This window comes from Pan paniscus, chromosome 14 (genome assembly GCF_029289425.2).
Source record: "Pan paniscus chromosome 14, NHGRI_mPanPan1-v2.0_pri, whole genome shotgun sequence".
In the NCBI taxonomy this organism is placed as follows: Eukaryota; Metazoa; Chordata; class Mammalia; order Primates; family Hominidae; genus Pan; species Pan paniscus.
The window spans coordinates 102,501,527-102,507,526 of NC_073263.2; positions in this window are offsets into that span (position 1 = coordinate 102,501,527).

The following is a 6,000-nucleotide window of genomic DNA, read 5'->3' on the forward strand; positions in this document are numbered from 1 at the left end:
CTTGTTTGCTACTTTTCTGCTCATTTTACTGCATTTAACTCACGAGAAAAGGAACTAAACTATAATCAACTGCAATTTATCAGTGTTAATGGAGGAGAGACGAGGCATTGGCAATACAAGATAGCAAATAATAAGAGATGAATGCAAGAAAAAGATAACATATGCATACTTTTAAAAAGATTGTAAATATGTAAATATCTGCCCTAATAATGTTGCAATTCAACTGGATGTTCTGTGGTCTGGGAAGGGGAAAGAGGTAGAGCAAGATTACCTAGGGTTGCTGTGCATTTTGGTCATTGGCAGACGCACGGGGAGCTGTGTTAGAAAGCACAGCAAGCGGAAAATTGAGAGCTGACTTGCCGCCAACTACAATTGAAAACAGATGGGTATATCTGAGCCATGTTCACGTATCTTGTTCATTTTGTCATTAAAAAAATTGCTGCACTATTTTTAGTCTATGACTCATTTTTCGGCAAGAATCACCTGCAAGTAGATCTTACTTTTCTGCTGAACTTCAGGGAAAATTCAAGTTCAGCATGGCCTTCAACAACTTTGACTCCTACAGAAATGGACAAAAGGGTTGGCAGGTGTCAGTCTGATGAAGGGGCTGAGATCTTGACTGCCCTTGAGGGATGCCAGTATGAGATGGCTGTGGGGCGGGCTGTGGCTGCTTGTTGGAGGGAGGCAGCATTGTTTGCATCTTGACATCTCATTTCTGTAGGAAGGCATGGATCATTTTACTAGACCCTGTGAATAAGTCAAAATAAATCAAGATCTGCATTAGAACCGAAATCTCGATTACTTTTTTTGTCAGTTTTGCTTAGGCTGTATACATAAAAATGGGGAAAAAGGGCAGACACAGAACGTCAAAGAAACCAGCTCTTCATATTTTAATTGCAGCCAAAAAAAAACCCCAGCTATATAGGAGCTTATGGTTTTAATACTCTCAATATGAGACAAACCTAAGCATTCCCACTGAGTTTCTCCCTTTCTAAGATGTCATTTCCTCCCCATCCTTAACTGTCAGGTGTTGTATCATGTTGACCCATGATATACCCTTCACCCTTGAAAGCTCATACTCCAGAGAATCATAGTTTCTTAATATTTGTTTTATTAAGTGCCACCTTCCAAGATACAGTCCTTGCTGTAGCCAATTAGCTAGTTCACTGGCTCATGAGAAGCTGCAATGCTTCTAGAAGCAATAAAATTAAAGCACAGTGCTCTCTTAAAAAGGCAGGGAGAAGTGGCAGGGCTTTCTGTTGTTGCTGTTGTCCTTGTGAGCTGTCCTTCATGTTTGAGAAGCAGGGGCTGTCAAGAGCTTTACTGTACCCTTTGATATATGAAGAATCCAATTTAGAGCTTAGTCTGTGCACATTTTCCAGTGACTAAGCCAGTCATTTGGGTTAGGGGAGTGGTATTTGTAAGGTCTTTACAGCAGAGATTTTTTTTTTTTTCCTTGATAGGTGTGAAAGAAACTGGTTAGCTCTTAACCAAAGCCATTTTCTCTTCCCTCTGAGCCCAGAGTTAGATCATTTTCCAGCCCTATTGTGGTGAGGTGTGGCCACGTGACTGAGATCTGACTGATGGAATGTGCTAACAGTCGTGTTCACACCTCTTGGCTTGGCTCATAAAAGCTGCACAATATGGCCCCCCATGGTTTTTCCCCTCTGACTTGATGCAGACAAGCGTAGTAACCTGAGGAACCTGGCATTGGAGATGATGAAGCTGTGAGCCAGAAGGAGCCTGGGTCCCTGAGTCACTGGAGATCTGCCCTCTATTAGGGAATAACCTGTTTGTGAACACAATACACATCTATTCTCTGAAGCCACTAAGATTTAGCATTTTATCTGTTATATCTTTAGCTAGTTCTTCCTTACCTAAAACATAGAACAAGTATATGCCTATATTTAATGTGTACTGAAATTATATTTGATTCATAGTGGCAAGCAATTTTAGATTCACCTTTGTTAAAACAAGCAAAGGTCTATATATTAATATTTGCAAGAGTCATTTATTTCAAATCTTTGTAAGACACGTGATTTCTAAAAGTCAGTTAACTTTAGTGACCAGAAGCCTTCCATGTGTGAAGCACTTTTAAAGGTATTGGGTGCGGATAATAGGCATAGATAAAGGTTGATGAGGTCTCTAACTGGAGAGGAAAAATAAACCTACAAGAATATACTAAAGAAACACATGAAAACAAGGATAAATGAATAAAGTACATACACCATGTAAATTAATGTTCAGAGCTCAAAAAGAATTGTTACAAGAGGGGCTAAGGAGTTTTGAGACTTGCCAAAGATGCCTGAAAAGCTTGAAGCTAACTCGAGCTGAGGAATCAGCACTTGAACTCATGGAGCTAAATTGATTTCGGTTTCCTTCTGAGGCTGACTCAGGATTGGGGGACACAGAAAAGGATGGATTACAGTGACAGTGAGAGTGACATTGTTTTCTACCCAAGGTCTCACCCTGGAGGTTGTCTTCCTGGAGATTTTAAAAACTAGACTCCTAAAATATACTTTAGTCCTTTTAGGTTGCCCATGTAGAAAAAATTGAATGCCACTCATATGAGAAAAGCAAAGGTGATTTATTCAGCGCTTGCCATAGCAAAGGAGTTGGCCACCATCACTTTCATTTGGCAGAGACTCAAAGGTAGGCAGAGGAGCGAGAGAGCTTTACAGTGGGCAAAAGGGATGGCTTCAGGTGTGCCCCTTATTGGAAGCTGTTGGCCAGGGGAAGCCCAGGGTGGCCAATTTGGAGCACGGAAGCCTGTCTGATTGGTTGGGGCCATAGTTGGCTTTCTCTGGTTAGTCCTAAATTAGAAGCAGTCACAAAAATTAGGGAGGCTGTCAGTTACTGTGATGGTTAATTTTATATGTCAACTTGACTGGGCTAAGAGGTGCCCAGATAGCTTGTAATCAATTATTTCTGGGTGTGTCTGTGAGGGTTTTTCTGGAAGAGATTAGCATTTGAATGAGATGACTGAGTAAAGAAGATTACCCTCACCCACATGGGCCTCATCTGATTCCTTGACAGCCCAAATAGAACAAAAGGGCACAGGAAGTTCTCTCTTCTGGGACATCCATCTTTTCCTGCCCTTAAACATCAGAGCTTCTGGTTCTCAGGCCTTTGGACTCCAGGACTTACTCCAGCAGTTGGCAGGTGGGGCAGGCTCCCGTGGTTCTTAGGCCTTCAGCTTTGGACTGAATTATACAACCACTACAACCAGCTTTCCTGGTTCCCCAGGTTGCAGATGGCATATCTTGGGACTACTCAGCCTGCATAATCTGCATAATGGCATGAGTCAATTTCCATAATAAATTTCCACATATATATGTATGTATGTACAGGCATACATGTATATGTAATATATATGTATGTATATGTAATATATATGTGTATATATGTAATATATATGTATATATATGTAATATATATGTATACATATATATGTAATATATGTGTGTGTGTATATATATATATGTATAAACACACATCTTATTGGTCTTGTTTCTTTGGAGAATCCTGACTAATACAATTATTAATTAAGTCCTGAACATTTTGGGTCTTTTGTTACAGAAGTTATTGTTTAGCTTCCTGGGTTATCACTAGAGATAGCAGACTGGCTTCCTGCAAGTCTGGCTTTAGCAGGCTGTCTTCCTGGGCTGTTTATCATACATAATGGGCTTGGTTTCCTAAGCAGGCTGCTACAGATTTAGGGTGATAGTTCTATTCTTATTATATGGTCCAGGCACTGTGCATTTGTACATTCAGTCTTTCATTTGTTTCTTCATTTTTATGATGATTTTCTTTTAAATAGACCCTTTCCTTCCTTCCTTGCAGAGGATAGCTGGCTGGCTTCCTTCACTTTCATATTAATAAGCCTCAATCCTTGCTGATCATAAACCCGCACCTGAGGATGAGTGCCAGGAAATGCAATGCCTTCTTCCCTCCTGGGTTGCCTCTTTCAGAGATTTGGGGGTAAAACTTGTGTCTGCATTATTGCCCTGCAGAAAGTCTTATTCCCATCACTCCTCCAAATCTTTTTCACTGTTTCTGTTTTTCCCAGGGGCAGTGGCATCCTCATGCAAGCTGGTCTACTGGTGGCTGCCCCTGTGACCTGCTTCTGAATGGCCAGGCAGGAAAGGTCTCCCACTGTGTTGCATTTAAAGAAAAGAAAAAGATGAATTAAGTAAAAAGCTCTGCAAACAACTGAGTGTAATTATTGGATATGTATAAACTTATGCCTATTTTCCTTTTTTTAATTATACTTTAAGTTCTAGGGCACATGTGCACAACGTGCAGGTTTGTTACATATGTGTACATGTGCCATGTTGGTGTGCTGCACCCAGTAACTCGTCATTTAACATTAGGTATATCTCCTAATGCTATCCCTTCCCCCTCCCCCCACCCCACAACAGGCCCTGGTATGTGATGTTCCCCTTCCTGTGTCCATGCGTTCTCATTGTTCAATTCCCACCTATGAGTGAGAACATGCGGTGTCTGGTTTTTTGTCCTTGCGATAGTTTGCTGAGAATGATGGTTTCCAGCTTCATCCATGTCCCTACAAAGGACATGAACTCACCATTTTTTATTTGAATCTGTTGATTTATTGCTTTTTAAATAAAAAATGGATCTGTCCAAAAGGTGAAAATAAAGTATTTTATATTTCTTTCTTATTTCAGCTGGTTTAGCCTAAGGACAGAAAACCCCCAGCCCGTTTAGTATTCTAGGCATTTAAAAGACCCTCAAGTATCAGCTCTTTGGAAGCCCAGTGTCTTTAAATTTGCAAAATAGACAGGGCAAGATTCCATGTTTCTAACTCCCTGGGACTCATTTCAGGAGTTTGATTAAGTCTTTGGTTTGTCTCAGCAAAGGGAGGCTGAAGTGTCCGCTTAGAAGAAGAGGTAGGGGGCATTCAGATGAGGGCTGTTGTCTGCCAAGATCAAAGCAGCGCTGCACATGCTAAAGGGTCTAATTCACAGACCCTCGGTGCTTAGTTGTAGCACCAACTTGAAGCCTATTTGGTCAGAAGTGGCCACTCGAGCCGTCTTAGGGCTAGGCAAGGGCTTCTTTGTTTCAGAAAGCACTTCCCACTGGGAGAAGAGAATGTGAAGTGAGGGAGCCCTCTTTTGGAGGAGGAAGGCTAAGGAGGAAAGTGAGGGAGAGTGGGAAAGACCGCAGGACAAGAAGATCTAAGCCAAGGGAGCCTTGTTTGCCTTTACTGGCAGGTAGGTACTCACGAACAAGCCAGCCTGCATTTCTGAACTCACATCGTGACAAAAGCAACAAACACTTTTAAGACAAAAGATAAAGGGTAAACTACTTATGGGAAACACTTTTCCAAAAATACCTAGATTCTAGGTGACAGGGTTAGAATTGTTCTCTTGTTGTTTGGCTAACATAAGGGACTCCCAAGACAAGAGCAGAGAGGGTGGAGATGGTTATGTGTCAGTTGGAGCGAGGTGGGAGCAGGAACCTCCTATTTAGGGCACAAATCTTTACACAGGGATGACATTTGAAAGATTTGGTCATGGGCCTGGGTCCACTTCCTTTGCTTTTCAGAAAAGGTCCCAAGATTAGCAGCAAAAGTAATCCAGGTGAAAATAATCCATGAATTTGAACACTTTGTTGGGTGTAGTAGGGAGATTCTGACAGGTGCCTGATGACCCTACGTCCTGGTACCCACACCTTTGCTTAATCTCCTCCCTTCAAGTGGGGATTCACTTTTAATGTGACTCACTTTTAATGAACAGAATACAGCAGAAGTGCTGGGATGTCATTTCTGGATGATGTTGTGCAAGACTGTGACTTCTATCTGGGACACACTCCTTTTCAAATCCTCACTTGCCCACTCTGGTGAAGCCACTGCCACATCGCCAGCTGCCCTACAGAGAGGCCACGTGGCAAGGTGCTGAGGGCAGCCTCTGGCTGATAGCTGTAAGGAACAGAGGGTCTCAGCCCAACAGCTTGCAAAGAACTGAATTCTGGCAACAACCT